The sequence below is a fragment of the Dermacentor silvarum genome, chromosome 3 (genome assembly GCF_013339745.2).
Source record: "Dermacentor silvarum isolate Dsil-2018 chromosome 3, BIME_Dsil_1.4, whole genome shotgun sequence".
NCBI lineage: Eukaryota > Metazoa > Arthropoda > Arachnida > Ixodida > Ixodidae > Dermacentor > Dermacentor silvarum.
In genome coordinates this window covers 113,520,922-113,539,520 of record NC_051156.1, presented here as the reverse complement: position 1 = coordinate 113,539,520, position 18,599 = coordinate 113,520,922, and positions in this window count along the sequence as shown.

The following is an 18,599-nucleotide window of genomic DNA, read 5'->3' as shown; positions in this document are numbered from 1 at the left end:
AATTACAAAAATCAGTGGCGTCAGAAGACGGGAAACGATAAATGAAGGCAAAGACAGATTTCTTATTATTAATAGTGCTGACCGGCTCAAGCTCAATCCAAACGGATTCGCATTTCGCAACACTGATTTCAATGTCAGTGCGCCTGGTGTATGGCAGTTGTTTAGATATGAAGATTGCAGAGCCTCCATGGGCATCGCTGGTACGGTTAGCGAATTCACAGTGGTAATCACGGAAACTATATAATTCCGATCATCAGAGGAAAGCCACGTCTCAAAAAAACATAAAACAGAAAAGTGATGCTTAAGGCGATGAAGAAGAGTGTGAATATGATCGAAATTCTTTTTAAGGCTGCGTGCAATAAAGTGAATGGCAGAAAAATTGACATGTTTAGGTAAAGCATTAGCAAGTTCAATCGGCGAGAGAACGTCCATGGTCAATATGGTAATTACTATATCAGCGCTATATTAGTTTTCACACGTCGAATATTTTTAGATCCGCTTCGGAATTGATGTGAAAGACGCGGCTTGTCATTGTTTTTCTAGCCTTGAGGACACAGTTGTCTGTCCAGACGAACATCCATTCCCTATGATTCTTTAGTGAGCGCGTATTGGAAAGCAGCTTTTTGTTCTCAGGTGTTAGGTGGTCATTAATGAAAATGGCATTTTCACGAGAACCAGAGAACCCAAGAGAAGAGGTTGTAAGCCGAGCCTTGCGAGCCTTAGAAACAAAGGCATCTCGCTTTTACCTTGAACAAAATCGAACAATGATGTTCTTTTGGCTTGCTACCGGAGTAGGGACTCTATGAACAGTGTCAAAATCAGTTACAGACACAGGACAACCAGCTTTTACACCCAGGAGTTCGACAATTTTAGAGCAGTCCTCACCCTGAGACACTGGGACACCCCTGATCTCAACGTTATTCAAGCGTGAGTACTGCTCAAGGTGACAACACTTAAGTGGGAGTCGATCATTGCTTTCAGCAAGGTTCTTGTTCTTAGCAGCCAGGTCTGCGTTTTCGGCTTTCACAGCCTCAAGCTCACTATTCATGAAATCCATAGAATTCCTAATATTAGCTAATTCTTGCTGTAGTTTCTTAGCTTCAGAAGGACTGCAGATGGTCGTCGCACATGTAACCGAATCAAGCTTCTCCGAAAGCTCGAGCAATTTATTTTCAACAGAGAGCTTAAACTCGTCGAACTCCCTGGATAGCGCAGCAACCATAGGAGCCATGAACTAGCGATCTGAGAGCGACGGCCCAGTAGGGTTCAGGAACAAAAAAAAGAGATAAATTACCTGTAGTAGGAAAATACACAGGTCAGGAGCAACTCCGAAAGGGCCGCAGCGTCAGATCGCTCGCTCGTATATGGTTGCTTCCAAGATGTGGCCGGGCTTTTTAAGCGTTCGGCCAGGAAATGTGGTGACACCAAGCGTCGAAGATAGGCTGCAAGGTCCACCGACGATAGCCAGATGTGCGCAGATGTGGCACACCAGGATGACTTCCGCGCAGGCACGTTGAGTGACGTTGCAATTCACTGCTGCAGATAGCAACAGCAATAGCAGAGTCGGTAGGTAGCAGCCAGGTAACAGAGGTGATAGGTAACAGAGGTGATACGTAACGATGACCAGCGATCAGGACAATAAATCCGTTCGTACCTTTGTTCAAAATTATCTGTTACCTCTGGGTCGTGTGCTAAACCGCTTCGCTGTTCATCCACCTTCACAGATTGGAGTGGCTGATTATTTTTCTTTCTTCTGTAAATTTCCTTCTCATGGTCAGGGTCCCCTGTGAGTAATTGAGTTAGAGAAATCTACTCCTGCGCATGCTCTAGAGGCTGACTGATGAGTTTTTGTTCCCTTTCCAGGCTATTGAACATCATGTTTGTCTTCTGCAGAATAATATTCAACCCTACTCTTACATTTCGTGGTTAAAGTGAAGGTCCCGCACAAAATATAGCTGACACCATCGCAAATTTTTCCCATCAAGGCTAGCGCTCTATTTTTGTCTAGTATGTACTAAGTCGGAAGAATGCATACGTAAAAGCGAGGACAACACGTGCAGCGATTAGGATGCCTACCGTGCCGGAAAGAGCCGTACCAGCATTAGGTGTTGTGCCGCCTTCTTGTAAGGAAAGGTATAGTTCAGCCCTTCCAATTTTGCATGTACTTTTATAGGCAGTGCCTCAATTACATCTAAATAACATGTACTGTCCTTTGCCGTCAGCGAATAGCAAATAACATCAGCATCTGACCACGTTTCAAGCTATCTTTAGTGCGCACGCAGCGTCTGCGAGTCACGGCTTTTCTATGCATAAACAAGGTTATCGCGTTGTAGGGCGCAAGGGTCGCTTTAGGCACAATAGGCTTCTGTTGGGGTCCGATTTATTCATGCGTTCTATTGTGAGCTTCAAAGAGAAAAGTGACAACCACATCTACAAAGATACGTGATCTGTACTGCTGCCTTACTTGTAATTTCATTCAGCGGTAATGCAGATGTCTGCTTTGTGAAAATTCATGACTTATTCATGGAAATATAAAAAATTATCAAATTTATTACGAATAAACGGAAGGTCTGGGTTGGTGCCCATGCATTTCCGTGAGCCTAAACTTTGGTTATTTAGATGCTAAAATCAACGTTCGCTGGATAATTTGAACTTCACCTGTCAGCACGAACGCGCCTGACTCACAATAGTTGTGGCCCCAGTAGCGACGCCTTTATTGGCAACCGCTGACTAGGTGGATCTGAAGGAACAGTGAATGCATCGAACCAACCCCCCCCCCTCCCCCAAACATCTTTATGTAATGCCTACGGGCTCTTAAGGTGAAGTACGGAAATGGAAAATGGAAACCTGGGGCCAGATTCACAAAGCTTTTCCTTCGTAAGTGCTCTTTGGCATTGGCCGCCCGCCTAGGATAACAATGTCTTGCATCCAGATTGGCTCAAATTCTTTCTCACGAACAATTTCAGTGCAACAAGCCTGTGAATTCGGGTCCTGATCGCTTGACGTAGGTACTGAAACAACCAATACAATCCTCAGATGTATAAGCGCCAATTGTAATTTGCGTCAGCCACTGGCATCGTCTTTACGCATTTCAAGTCTACTATTGCTATACATTGAGGCCGATCACGTGGATCAACATAGCGATTGCGGCGGTTGGAAAACCAGCAGGCTAGATATAAGTATTGTGCCTCATGGCCGCGTAAAGCCTTGATATCCAAAAGGCATTTCATGAAAAGAATACGATGACTATTTTTGAGGACATAATGTCTGTGAAACAGGTGAGCGCGTCGTAGAGAACGGGCCGCACAAGATGGAAGGAAAAAATTAACTATTTTCGTCCCCATGCGGCTTGTACAGTTTGCATCACGCTTGCCCAAAATATCAATCGTCCGATTTGTGATCGCCATTTCCAGCGAAAAAAGAAAAGAAAAGAAAAAACATGGACTTACGTTGCAATAAGACCACGCTTGTTCACGCCGCGTACTCAGTCCATGCATTTACGCACAACGTAAAACAAACAGATATATAACATAGCAGCTACCATTGCTTCAGACGCTCGCGCAGTCCGCCGCCGGCTACACGACCACTCGACAAGTTTCATTCACAGTGTACAGTATGCTGTCATTACTATTCAGATGTATTTTATTCCTGCACGAAAAGCACGATCAACAAACGATTTAGTCGCGCAGTGTATGACATAGATAACAGTAAGAATGCTTGCCACGGTAAAGAGCCGAAATTATTCTGTAGCAGAATGTACCGACGATGAATGAATGAATGTTTATTTTCCACAAAACATGTACAATACAGTGTTGTGGTGGGAAAGTGGGAAAAAAGCTGCCCATGGCAGCTTGACTGGTCCCGTGAACCCAGAAACATCCGAGCAGCAGGGTGGAGCAACATATTGCGTAATGACTATATAAACAAATTGCGATTATATAAATAGAACAACATTGATCATCTAGTCAATAAAGAAAGACATATTTGAATCATAACTGAATCAGACATAGTTTAAACACAAAAAAGACACAACTGAATCATTTAGAAGCGTGAAAAAAAGTTATAAAGATCAACTGGTGAACACGACTGTACATCAATTTCATTACTCAACAGTTCATTGAGTAGCCTAGGCAGTCTTGAGCATAGCATTTGCTTGCCGTAATTGGTACGTGAGTGAGGTGTATACCAGTTTTCTCGAAATCTGGTTGTGTAGGTTGCTTTACGCTTGTTGAGTTGGGCTATTGAGTGTATAAGGCTTACACTGCTTTTGTGTTCTTTTTATATGCTATTGCCAGACGGTACTTTATAAGATTTGTTATTTTCAAAGTTCTAAGCTATTGAAATAAGGAGGCAGATGGGAAGTCGTACGGCTTGTTACATACAGCACGAACTGCTTTCTTTTGTAGTACGTACAACTTAATGTTAGTTGCAGAAGTCGTACCCCATACAAGGCAAAAGTAGTTTAAGTGGCTCATGAATAAGCAATTATATATTACCTGTTTAACGGAACGGGGGAGAAAGTTCAGTGAGTAGATCTGCAATTTGGGACAGTTTGACTGCAACGAAATCTGTATGATTATTCCAGGTCATGTGTTGGTCAAAGTGTACACCTAGAGATTTTATAGATTCAGCGATTTCAATTGTAGAGAAATTAATCCTCAGGTCTTCTTGCAAAGTGGCCTGCATATTTTTAGCCCGAAATTGCACTCCTTTAGTTTTTGAGGAAATAATACATAGGCCATTTTCTACTGACCACTTATATATTTTCTCCAGTACGATATTAGGCCTTGAGACTAAATCATTTGGATTTTTAGACGAAACAAATACCGTAGTATCATCAGCATAGATTATAAAATGTGAGACCCCATCAATGTTCACTAAATCGTTAACATAAATGTTAAAGAGAACAGGCCCTAAAATGCTGCCCTGTGGAACACCAATATTAACTGAACGAGTGTGAGATGCCTCATTGTTTATTTGTACAAATTGTTTTCGGTGATTTAGGTAGGATTTAATGAAGTCAAGGGCACTGCCACGAATGCCATAATATGTCATTTTAGAAAACAAGAGCTCATGGTTAATATAATCAAAAGCTTTCGAGAAATCTATAAAGACCCTTAGTGTAAACTGACCTTTTTCAATATAATTTAAGATAAATTCTTTTTACTCAAGTAGAGCGAGCTGAGTGGATCTATACTTGGAAAAGGCATACTGCTGGTTCATTAACAGATTATGTTTATCCAAGAAGTTAATCATCGTGCAAGATATAATCTTTTCTAGGCCTTCAGAAAAAACGGGCAGAACCGACACCGGCCTGTAATTTGACAACATGGTTCTATCACCCTTTTTAAATATTGCGGTTACTTTCGCCGTCTACTCCTGAGGAGAGGCAGATATTATAAATATGTACTAATGCTGGCGCAATTATGTCCAGTACATACTTAACAGGCTTAATTTGAATATCGTCAGCATCACAGGCATGACTGTTATTAAGCTCGGAAAAAAGTGAGGTGAATCCTGATTCATTTGTAGGGTTAATGAAGATCGAGTCTGGGCAATTGGTAGTAATAAATTGGCAGGCGTTGGCATTTGCGGGTTGATGGAGCAAGCAGACAAAATAATCATTGAAACAATCAGGCACCAAGTGGCCGCTCAATTCAGCGCCGTCATGCATGATTCATAGCGCAGTGGTGGGAGTGGGTACTCAATTCATCAATAAATTGAGCTTATGCCATAGCTTTCGACTATCGTTGTTGCATAGCGCGAATGATTTGTGGTAGAAAGCAAGTTTAGCAGTACGTAGGTCTTTGTTCAGGCCATTACAGAAACTTTTAAATGCTTTAAGATCGGCTGGATCTCGTGACTTAAGGAATTGATTAAATAATCTTCCCTTCTTTTTAATCTTTTCAAATAAATCCTTCGTAACCCAAGATTTGCGTATCTTTCAAGGCCCTGTGAGGTGTGAACGCGAGGGGAAATGTTTCAAATAGGCGGCGATAAATATTTGCAAAGATGTGTTGTAAGCCACTTCAGCACAAGAAGCACTGTACACCGTACTCTAGTGAACCTGACCTAATTCATTACGAAAGCATACTAGCCTATCATACGTGATTATTTCGGACGGAATGTCATTCACAGGTGTTATTTTATCTTTTCTTTGTAGACTGAAAAAAAAACAGGCATGTGATCGCTAAGGCTATATGATAGAACACCACAATTAATCTCATTCAAGCCATAATTAGTGATAAATAGATCAAGGCATGTAGACGTGTCAAGTGTAATTCTAGCGGGAGCATTAACGACATTTAAACAGCCATTCGACTGTAATAGTAATTCAAAGTTACAAGTCATGCTGGAGCGTTCCAACATGTTGATATTGAAATCTCCACCGAGTACAATTTTGTATTGCAATTGAGCAACGTAGTTTAATAATTTTGCCAGGAATGCAAAAAAGAATAGAATATCACCCCGAGGAGGGCGATATACAACAGATTACACGGTGCGAGCATGTAAAACAGACAAAATTTCATAATCATCGGTCACACAAGAAAAATCAGGGATACATTCTACATTGAAATTTTCGCGTACAAGCATACTGACTCCACCACCTCGACTTCCCATTCTAGACCGCGTGAAGCACTGTACGTCGAGTTCATCCTTTTTGTTTTTTTGCACATTGGCAGTTTAAATGAATAGAGGTTATGGATTTACCGTGATGGGAGCGAATAAAATCCTGAATTGTCACTGGTAGCTGACCTGAGTGGAGTGAATAAGTGATGTCGTCATAAGCAAAGAGCTACCTACTCAGGTTACGCAACAAGCTTCGCAAGGTCCGCGGTGCACCTATTCAGGCATGCATTCTCTCCCTCTTTCTTTAGTACGAACACTTTCCCGTTTCGGTGCCAAGCGAAACTGAACTTGTTTGTACGTGCCCATTCTTTGGTGGCTTTCAAGAGCATTCTGTTCTGCGCAGTGAGGTTTTCTGTTATAAAAAGTCCAGGATGGGCAGTAAATAGACACTTTCTTTTAGCAAGCCAACAATCTCGAGTTTCCCGAGTTTCCCGATTCAAAAAACGGATAATAACACCTGGCGTCCTGTCATTCTTCGACAAAAGCCTGTGAGCCGAAGGGACAGTATTTTCAGTCAGAGGAGCTAATACAATTTTGATGCTAGAGTGTTGATTTTATCCCTTAGGTTTTCATGCATTTCTTGTTTAATGCCATGAATTGCCAGGTTTAGTTTACGACTGAGATATTCAAGGTCATTGACTGCGGCAGAAACAGCAAGTACTTCTTTATTCGTGTCTAGCTTCTCAAGTTTGGCCACTCTGCCCCCGAGAGCCTTGATGTCAGTGTCGTGTCTGGCAAGGGCCTCAAGAATACTGTCATACTTGCTAGATAGCAGCTGTACCGATACCTCTATGTCACTGACAGTTTGGTTCAAGGGCAGAAGTTCATCAAGTTTCCTGTTAATTTCGATGAGCATGGAAGCTATCGTTTCATTATTTTCCTTCGGTGCTGAAGCGCTTGCTTTGTTTTTTCGACATGAAGGGCATCGCCATGACTTCTTATACTCATCATGCTTCGATTGAACGTATTCTCAGAGACGCCGGAGCAGGCGCCACCGATGGCAGCAGATTGAGAAGTCAGTGCATGCCAAATAGAGTTCATCCTCATTTATAACATCATGGCATTTGCCGCAGCCGCGATTACCCTTAGGACTCGTGATGCTGGCTATCGTTCACAAAACTGAAATGACAGTTACACACAACATGAGCGAAAATAGGCAGCAGGCAAAACCAAAGGCAGCGACAGCAGCAGCAGTATAAGCGCAAAAATATAAGCAGATATGTTTGGAAATGCTTCACCAACCTGCAAAAGTATTGCAGAAACGGCGTTAGTCGGATGCGTGCACTCAGCCGCTGCCGCTGCCGAATGAGCCGAAGACCAGACAGCACTACGTATTTGAAGCAACAGAGGGCACCTCGGAAACGTTGCTCAGAAAGCCAGGCACGAGGACGGTATGGCGATTTGCAGCAAGCCAGGAAATCCAATCGGGGGGCAGATTATCGCTTGTGGCTTGTAGCAGTGAATTTCCTGTGACCCGTCGAGCGTATCTTCAGCGCAGTGCAGTGGGAATGCGCCAAGCCAAGGCACCACAGAATAATCTGCAAAAGTATTGCATAAATGGCGTCAGTCGGATGCGTCCACTCCGCCGCTGCCGAATGACAATCACCGCGTATGTTTCTCCAATACTCTTTGTTTTAAACCATAGAGTAGAATTACAGGGAGAACGCTGAAGTATGGACACATTCTTGAAACGAACTTTTAATTGCGAAGCACTTTAGTTGCTCTGGCTGTCGGCATCCGTCACGCGTGATCTGTCGTGATCGCGCTCAAAAACAAGGGCTCAAAATAGGGCCAAGACAAGTGCAGAATTGTTCAAAACCGGTTCAAAATAAACTTACATAATTCATAATAATTTAAACGACAGCAATAATCAAGCATTAAGCGCAATAATTAGCGGAAACTCGTTAAAACCGGTTCCGAAACGCCAGACTGGCACCAGCGCAGCACAAGAGAGTGCGCCACCACCCCACCAGCGCTCGAGCGCTGCTCTCTCCAGCGCTACTACAGTACCGGCGCTTCGCTGCTTCGCACTTCCCAAGGTTTGACGCTAGTGGAGGTGCATTTGCGCTGGAATGGAAGTACACGAGCACAGGATCCGAGCAGAATGTTTTCTTTTAAATAGCCAACTGATCTTTTTGGCTGATTGCAGGTTCTAACAAAAGTCTGTACAAATGCTGGGTGCTTCGTGCGCCTTACAGGCTGCTAAAAGTAGGGCCTTGCCAAGTTAAATCACTGCAGTACGTCTCACACAACCATTTTCCACGTAGAAACCGTCACATCACACTAAGCAGACCGCATGAGCCTGAAAATAGCCACCAAAAACTGCCGCCAAGATAACTGGCGTACAAGACAGCCCATGGCCTCCGAGAGGACGTGCGCTGGAAGGTTTTGCTGCGGCCATCCCATTGGCGCTCTTCCCCGCAAAAAATTAGGGCAGAAGCTCCCCAGTACGGAATTGTCACATAGGCCGTAGCATTCTTCATAATCGTTATGTATGAAGCCTATACTGTACCCTTAAACCGAGACTGCCGTATTTTAAGAGATAAGCAACTTCGAGGAATGTCATGCGCACTATGACGACCTCCCCATTAAACTAATTTTCACAACTAATATTGTACTTCGTAATTCAAAGAAATGTTGCTTTAGTGCCTTTCTTCTCGCCTAATTTCCCCACGAACACTCTCGCCTTCTTTCCAAGGCGTCGTCTTCAGAAGCTTTTCCCTGGGTTCGCATATGCAATTCTCTGGTTGCGTGCGTTATCCGCGCGTACCTTGTTCGCGACAGCTCTTGCCTGCGTTCTAACTGCCCCTCAGTAAGGCCAAATGCAAACGCATCAAGTGTCCCAACGCGCTCACTTTCCTGCAAGAAATTTATAAAGGTGTTATAGGCCGTTTCTCAACGCATTCGCCCGTATCGTAATGGTTTAAACATCGCGTTTCTGCACTACTCTTCGTGTGTTCGAATCCTGCCGTCGGGTAACTTGAAAATGTACTTATGTAATTATTTGTAAAACGGTGCTCTGTTCAAAATGATAGCCTTACAAGCACACGTCCCTTTTTGAAGCCATAAAGGTCGAAGTTTAAGTAAATATATTGTGAGCCAGCTATCCTGCGGAAGAAGACGACGTTGTTGCATAGCAGACGAGAAAGAGGACGAATTGTGCCCCGGCCCACCATCTTTGTTGTGGTGCCACTCACTGTCACTGTGTAAATATTGTATATCAACCGTTTTGGACATTTCCCCGTAGCAACTTTACTGGAGGCGTGGGGTATATCCGAAGGACACCACGGAACTTCGCAGCGGACATCTTGTGCGCCATATGACCATATGGAGTGACAGTCCCGCTGGCTGTGGGGCGAGGTACTTGTCCGATGGGCGAGGTTTTTCGGAAGCCACCATCTTTAGCATGGTCTTTAGGGTTCCATAAAACTTATCGACGAGTCCATTCGAAATGACACGATAAGGGGGTGCTCGAAGAAACCTGAGTAAGCAGATGGCCCACTTATTTCACGAGTTCTTATGTGAACTTGTTCCTTGATCGCTTACTCTCTTTTTCGGTAGACCAATGTTTTGCCACGTGTACAGCATCATTTGCAGGGAAGGGCAATAACAGCCACATATCGGCTGGCCAAGTCTATGAATATGAGAACGTAATGGTTGCCACAGGTGCATTTCGGTGAGAAATAGCCTATTAATCGACGGCAAAATGCTCAAATACAGTGCGTAAAAAATCACCGCCAATCCGCTCATGGAAAGTGGTTGGTCAGCGTAGCTGTAGATAAGTTGCGCCTAATTTACGGCAACCTTGTCAAACAACTAACCCAGGGCTCATTTACGCGCATTGCTCTTCAAATGTCATTCATGAATGATTTATGACACAAACACGTTTATATGCAGGTTAGGACAACCTTTATTTTACTTTGAAACGACTCCTATAACTTCTTTGTGATGGCTATGATGCACACTAGTGTTCTGCGTTGTTATTTGAGAATTTTTTTTGCCCAAAGTTACATGGTGCATTACCCGTGTACAGTAGTTGATTGACTGGGATCCTTAAAGAAACCGAGGCCAAACTCTTCCATAAAGTGGGCGAACAACTGCTTTGTTTCCGCTTTTTAAATCTCTACGGTAAAATCTCTGACAACGACCACTGACATTCTGTTATCACATGTGACCGAGGAGAAATATGTACGCATGAAACGCTTAAACAATTATTACCCATGATAAAACTTCCGTTTCGATTTTTATCAAAATAAGTGTATAATGAAAGAATAATACAAGTAACACGTCTTCAAAAACGTGTGCAGCTTGCACTAGTGGTGCAAGGCTGGAGTAAACAGTGGAGCTGGTGACCGACCTAGCTTTTCCTCCACGTTTTACTAGGCTTGGCTACGTTTTGCTAGGAAATGCCAAGTGCTGCTAGGCACGGTATTCCGTATCGGCTCGCCACCGACGCGCAGATTCTCGCTTGGCCGCGCGACGTGCTTCAAGATGAGCGGCTTCTTCTTCGGGTGTCCGGATCTTCTTTTGCCATACCATGTCAAGGGTACATGTACTCGCCACAGAGTCAACGAGAGTTCTGCCGCCTTCGCGGCAGAACGTGAACGGCGTTGGCAGCAGCTCTGCGCGTTGCCTCGTTGGTGCTGCTACTATTTCTTTCTCTCTCTCTCGCTCTCATTTTCTACTCTCTCTCTCCCGAGCATAGCGCGCCCCGCGCGCATGCTCTCCTTCCCTCTCTTTAACGTCCCATGTCAAGGCAACATGTGCACGGAACGAAGAGGAGGCGATGCACACGCCGCTCCGCAACCGCACACGCAGCGCTAGGCAACCCAGGTGACTCATCAATCAGCGAGGGTTTTTTTTTTTTTGATTCAGCAGCCACATTACGACATGCTTAAACAGCTCCCCTGTTGAAAGTTATCCAAAAATATTTATTCGTTCTCCAAACACAAATTGTACTGCATCTTCTACACTGGGCGTGTGGGGATTCGATAGCCAATGCACTTGTCGTTGCGCTCCTGCCTCCTTTAAGAAATGTTTAGAATCAACAATTTTTTGAGGCACGAAGTGGCCGTGCACTTCTCAGATCTTCTTAGGATTGGCCGTGACAAGGTCGGCATCCCAGCTGCTTTCTAATTTTTTCGAGGTTGTGACCGTGACCATCGGCCATGACGACGCACATATACGACGTATAGTGGCACCCAGCAAGCACCGCGTCGACGTCGCCGGCATCGCGAGTGCGGCTGAGGTGTCCTCAATAACGCTATTGCGATGAAGCCATTTTGGTGGAATATTGTTGCAGGCTTCGTTAGCCACAATAACCGCAGACTTCGTTCACAGATAAAGATAAAGACGTATTTTAGTTCTAGTACAGCGGGCGGCTAATGAGTTATTGTCTGCTTTCGACGTCTGTAGTGAAGCGGCTCCGCTAACACTCCTAGTGCCCGCGATCTCTTTGCCTCGTCTCTGACCTTTGCGATAGGCGACAGATTGCGATAGGCGACTCGAACCACAAGTGATCGGGCACGGTACACAAGAATCCAACCTCTTGGTGGATTCTTGTGAATCCAACCAATTATAGAATCGGCCCCATTGAAGTTTGAAACTTTGCTTTCGTGGTATACTTACGCCTTTTAGCCGCGTTTACCGCTTGACGAGTTTCTTCTCACTTGGCGCCTGCGCTCGGCATTCGAGACATGAACCACTGCATCAGCGCGACGTTATTGAGCACGCTGACGTTTTTGTTCCCTTCGCCGCTCGTCCTGTAATTGTTCACGTTGTTCTTCGGCAATCATCCCAGGAATCATTGCTGCCTTTTGATCATTGCTCTGTTGTGTTGCCTTCTCCCCCTTCCCCAGTGCAGGGTAGCCTACCGGGCTCAGCCTGGTTAACCTCCCTGCCTTTCCCTTATGACTTTTCTCTCTCTCTCTCTCTGACGTTGCTGTTTTCGTCGCCACTCGTCATATGCACGTTGCTCCTCGGTAGTCCTAACCGTTCGTGGCCCAGTCCTAACCATGCGTGGCCTACCCATGGAACACTTTTGTAAGACTACGATTAATTGACTCCGGTGTAGGTGAAGCTGACCAACCGCATTCACGAGAGTAGCCTCTGTCCTACGGGGGTATGATCCATTGCTCTGCACTGACTCCGGGATCACGCCCGCCCCCCCCCCCCCCCATTTTGTTCTGTCGAATTTACGCCACAAAGAAATCTCAGGATCCTAGCCATAGAGAGCTTCGCTGTAAAAAAATGATAAGGTTTTAGATGCCAAAACCACGATCTGATTATGAGGCACGTCGTAGCCGGGGACTCCGGAATAATTTCGACTACCTACCAAAATCTAAGTGCATGGCTGCTATCGCATTTCGCCCTGAATTATCTCTGATCCCCTGGTTTGGAAAGCAAACTAAACGAAAGGTGGGGAAGCCCCTTCCTACTGGTGTGCAATAACGGGTATAGAACCAATGAAAAGTAAGAGAGCAGGGGGTAAGAAAATTAACCCCAAGCGCATATTTTTGAGTTAAAAACCAATTGGAAAAAGAGAATTTGGGCACAGTAACTTCTAATGTCCTAAAGTTCGGGATTTGATACGGCGGCCTGGTAAAAAAGCGAAACAAAGAAAAATGTACGCATTTGAGGCATTTTGCGCAGAGGCGCCACGCCAATTTTGCCTTTTCGTGTTGTTCGCTGGCACGTATCGCAGGACTTCACGAAACCTTTCACATCCTCATACAAAATAAGCCCACACTCAATCTATCATGCGCCAAATGCCTTGATGTCTGTCCATGAGGCTTTCTTGAACGACTTCAAGTTTAGTTCTTCTAACAATCTTCGGCACGACGAACTGGGGAACTTCCCTGCCTGTAACATGTACGGGCGATAGAGAAGTTTATCTTTTGCAAGGAACGAGTAGCAGTAGCCTTTGTGTGACTTGAAGCTTCTGTCGACTGCAGCGAAGAGTTACTTCATCGTTTTGTCGTTTCGCTGTTCGTCTGCTAATTGATCTTTGGTTGCGTCGCACCACTTTATCTCTGGCACATACAATACAGGCATCTTATTTTCTTGTGGCTTGACAGTGGCAGAAACATACAGGGAGCTCTACAGGCATTGCTTGCAAATTGGAATTTGGTGACGCAGTCACTTTGCTTGATTACAGCGTGCTTCCAATTAGTATATACGGCTGATGGCTCTCACACGCGGAAGGCGTTCAAGCGCAAGATAATTAAGTTGTTTGTTCATGCATAAGACTTATTTCTCCAGCAAAGTATGCTGTATTTACTTGAAGATTGCTTTCTGGCACATCATTATTACAGCAATCAATACGCTGGACTTCGTTTATGTTTCCGGTCAAAAGCTTGCCCGAAACTAAATCTCTTCGAAAAAATGCAGTATTGCAGCCCGTGTCCCGAAAACCTCTGATATTTCCAGCCAGCACTCGCCCCTCAACTACTACAGCACTCCATCTAACAGAAAAGTGGGTTTTCTTTCGTCACATTTTCCCTAAGCAGTGCCACGACGTTTTCAGTTTTTGTTTTCCAGCTTTGTCGCACAAAGGAACATTGTAATTGTTCTCGGTGACTACATAGGCAGAACTTTCCGTTTCCTTTGCCTTCGTACTTCAGCAGTTGCCGGTCTTGCTTCCGACGTTCCCGTAGAACTTGCATTTCGTCACTTCTTTGGCAAGGCTACGAAAGCCCTGGCAGTGTAGATCAGGGCTGGGCCGGGGGCGGGTTTGAAATTTCAACGCGCAAGTGCACATGCCCCACCTGTCAAATTGGCGAAGTTATGTTTCACGCCACGAGGGAAGCGAGCGCCGGAGGAGGAAGGCGCCTGGAGATTGGGAAAAGTTAGTGAAGTCGGACAACACAGTTGTGCTTCTCATCATGGTGAGAGTTTCAAGTGAGGAGTCGAGGTTTCGAGAATGAAGGAGCAGCAAGGATACTATCGGCAGTTTTTCAGGAGGTATGTGTTAAAGCTTAAATATTGGGCGTGCGCGTGCGATAACAGCATGGTTATCGGAGTGAACTTCTACACCTTGATTAGCATTTTAAGTGTATGATCACTCACCTATATTTTTTCAGCCTATATACTCACTCACGCCTACTCAAACTCATCGGCGCTCACTCAAGCTCTCATTCGCACCCCTGCCTACTCTTGCAAGCACTCAGTCATGTTTATGCCCTGTTTTATTCACATATACCAGCATTCACTAGTGATTACACTGGCGTCCACTCACACGCAACACCGCCTTCTCATCTTTGTTCTCAGGTCCACTTGCAAAAACCGACAGTTACTCATGTTCATACGTCGACTCCAATTCACCCATCATCATCAGCCTATATTTATGTCCAGTGCCTCTCCTTGTGATCTCCAATTACCCATGTCTTGCCCTAGCTGATTCCAACTTGCGCCTGCAAATTTCCTAACTTCATCACCCCACGTAGTTTTCTGCCGTCCTCAACTGCGCTTCCCTTCTCTTGGTATCTATTAGGTAACTCTAATGGTCCACCGGCTATCCATCCTACGCATTACATGGCCTGTCCATCTCCATTTTTCTCTCTTAATGTCTACTAGAATATCAGTTATGCCGGTTTTCTCTCTGATCCACACCGCTCTATTCCTGTCTCTTAATGTTAGGTCTAACATTTTTCTATACATCGCTCTTTGTGCGGTGCTTAACTTGTTCTCGAGTTTCTTCGTTAACCTCCAAGTTTCTGCGCCATATGTTAGCACCAGTAGAATTCAATGATTGTGCACTTTTCTTTTCAACGACCGTGGTAAGCTCCCACTCAGGATTTGGTAATGCCTGCCGTATTCACTCCAGCCCAATTTTATTCTTCTGTAAATTTGTTCCTCATGATCAGGGCTATTGACCACTATAGTTGTTTTCTGCATATTCATCTTCAACCCCACTCTTTCACTTTCACGGTTAAGGTCCTCAACCATTTTTGTAATTTGTCCCAATTGTTGCTGAATAGAACAATGTCGTCTGCAAACCGAAGGTTACTGAGATATTCGCCGTTAATCCTCACTCCTAAGCCTTGCCAGTCGTAGACCTTGAATACTGCTTTTAAGCATGCACTGAATAGCATTGGAGAGATTGCGTCTCCTTGCCTGACTCCTTTCTTGATGCCTAACGTTCTACTTTTCTTGTGGAGAACCAAGGCAGCTGTGAGCCTTGTAGCCTTGTAGATATTTGCCTATTCAACCATACCGCCGTCCAATCCCCCCTTTTTCCCTCACTCAGTCTATCCCACGTCTGTGAAATCAGTGTGAAGCGAGTATGCATCAGTATGCTCGTGATTAGGTCGACCTATAAGTATGCGTGATTATAGGAGCACAGGTATGCATTAATATTTAGCACACTTAGAAAACTTCGTGATGTCGGGAACATCAGCGGTCGGTCTGCCCCAAATTCCCAGACCAGGAAACCCGGTAATATATTGGAAGCCCAATCAGGTGGCCCGAAACCGTCACAGGACTTCCCCTTCAAGGGAACAAAGGTCCACACAAGTGTATGCACGTCACCTCTGAGCACAAACGGAGTGGCAGAGGGTTGCACACAAACGTGGATGCGTACAAATGTGGTAAGTAGCAGTGCATTCTTTTTACCTGTTGCTTTCATGGCTATTATTCCCCTGCTTCACCTACACCACCATGTTCAACGCATATCGAAATAAGTTTACTTTCAAACGAGCCTTTTTATTTCTCTTGAATTTGTCATCGCGCAGACGGCCCCTATGATCAATAAGACCGCACGCAGGTTCCTGAGCCACTGTAGCCTTGCGGCGGATTGAGGCCGTAGTCTTTAGAACTGCACGTGCAGTTGTCGCTGCATTCGCTTTTGACGCCATTGGTAAACGTGCACTGCAAGAGAACAATACGTTATTAAAATGAAATAGTACTTTTGTATTCATAGTTGCAGTACAGTTAGCACAACAAGAACACGCGGAACAGCACACATGATATTTTAATAGTATTGCTGGATAAGTCCAATAATAATAGGTCAGTCGCAGCAAGAAAGACACAAAGAAGGAAAATAAAGCGAGAAGCAGAAGCACTTAAGCAAGTAAACGGGAATAGCGTATCCAGATTCCTGGAGATAAATTCTTTATATTCTGAAGCAGTAGGTGGCATAAGTTTGAGTCTGCCGGTGAGAAAAAATTTAAATACGGGGTGAGCACAAGGTCGCTCCAAATAGGTCGCCAAGCTTCTGGCGAAAAGCGGTTCAGAACAAATTGCCATGGACATCAGCAAGGGTGGTTTTGGGAGCAGCGATTAAAGTGCGACTATGTTTGGAGGGAATGAACACTGGGAAGGAAAAAAAGCGTTTTTAATTAAAGCGAGACACAGTTAGATTTATTCAACGAAAATAAAATTTCTAATCAATTTTACAGTCACGTGAGGGCAAAAGAAAAGGTAACTATATATTTCATTCTCAATGAATACCTTTTTTTAAGCGCCCGCGGTAAGCGGGGGCGTTGACGCTGCTATCACTTTCGAAGAGTGCAGAAAGGCGCGCTCGTAAACTTCTCCTCTTGCAACACGCCCCACTTAGAAGTTGTGTTGTTTTGCTTTTCGACTTTTGTCTGAATTTCGTGCCGTGGGTAGTTTCATCGTTGCTTAACCTGTTCAGTCAAAAGTAGTGAGTTACGTCCGCCAGATAATGGTTTACTTTAGTTGTTTTCGTGCGGCAGTGCTGGCCGACAGGCTTGGAATCGGACGATAGGACGAGCATTCTACACCTAAAGCTTTCGTCGGCCTCCAAAGAAAGTATGTTCTGCACAAGGGTGCGGTTTCGACACCCGTACGGCTGACCTTTTCCTGCATCGCTTTCCGCGCTGCAAGCTCGAAACGCCCATCAAGTCGAATGGTGAAGCATTTGTATATACAGCTCTAATGGCAGGCCACCAAAACAAATTTCGCGCCTTTGAGAACGAAATGACGTCACTTCTGTGTTTAGAGGATATGGCATTACATAATTTTTTCTTCCACCGGAAGTGTTCCCTCCTCACACAGATGGAGCTAAGCCCCATGAACCGCAGCTGAACCGCCATGTTTTGAAAGGATGGGCTTCTATGGAAGCTTCGATACCAGGTATACAGGTGCGCATGTTTTCAAAAGTCAACGGACCAAAGGCATGATAACGGATTCACAATATCTCACACCAAACTTTCTAGGTGCAGTTACGATGGCACAATTCTAGAAGTATGAATTTGGTATACTGGACGACACTTTCATATTTAATAACAATAGCATAACAGAGAATCAAGAAACACATGTTCACATATTGTAGAATATTGTCGTTATTAGCATACGCCAAAGCAGGACAACAGGGTATAGCTTCGTCATTCATGTAAAACGATTTCGGCAAGCTTTCACCCTACCGATGAAATCTTACCCTATTCAAGGTGAACGGTGCTGTGGGCTTAGTTTTCTTCATTTCTTATGCTGCTGCTATTTCATTCTAATGCAATTAGCATTATTCAAGAGCTGCGCACACTTTCCGGTATATATTGTTGTCTAACAATTTTCTAACCTAACTGTTTCTCTCAGTGTCTCTGTGCTCTCGGGTTGTAGCTCGCATCAGAGAAAATCATTGTTATAGCATACCTGCTCCAGCACCAAGAACAAGGACAGGTTGATGTTTCCTAGACGGCGATGGAGGCGCCATCATCTCTCGCCTTGACCATCGTTCTATATTAATCTCTTCGCCATCTGCGCATCTTTCACTTACGTGTCCGATACAGCGCAGCAAGGCACGCTCTTATTTGCCTCTTTGTCATTTTGGGAGAGAAGACAGTGCGAAAACGAATGCAACCAACCGAGAAGCGGCGGAAGAGGGCATCAGCGACCGTTGAGGTGCTCTAGAGTGCATGTCTAGGCAGTCGCGGCCGGCCACTGGAAGAAGCATCGGGGGGGCACTAATGCTTTCCCTCGCCGCCTCTCATCGCGCAGGAGGGGACATA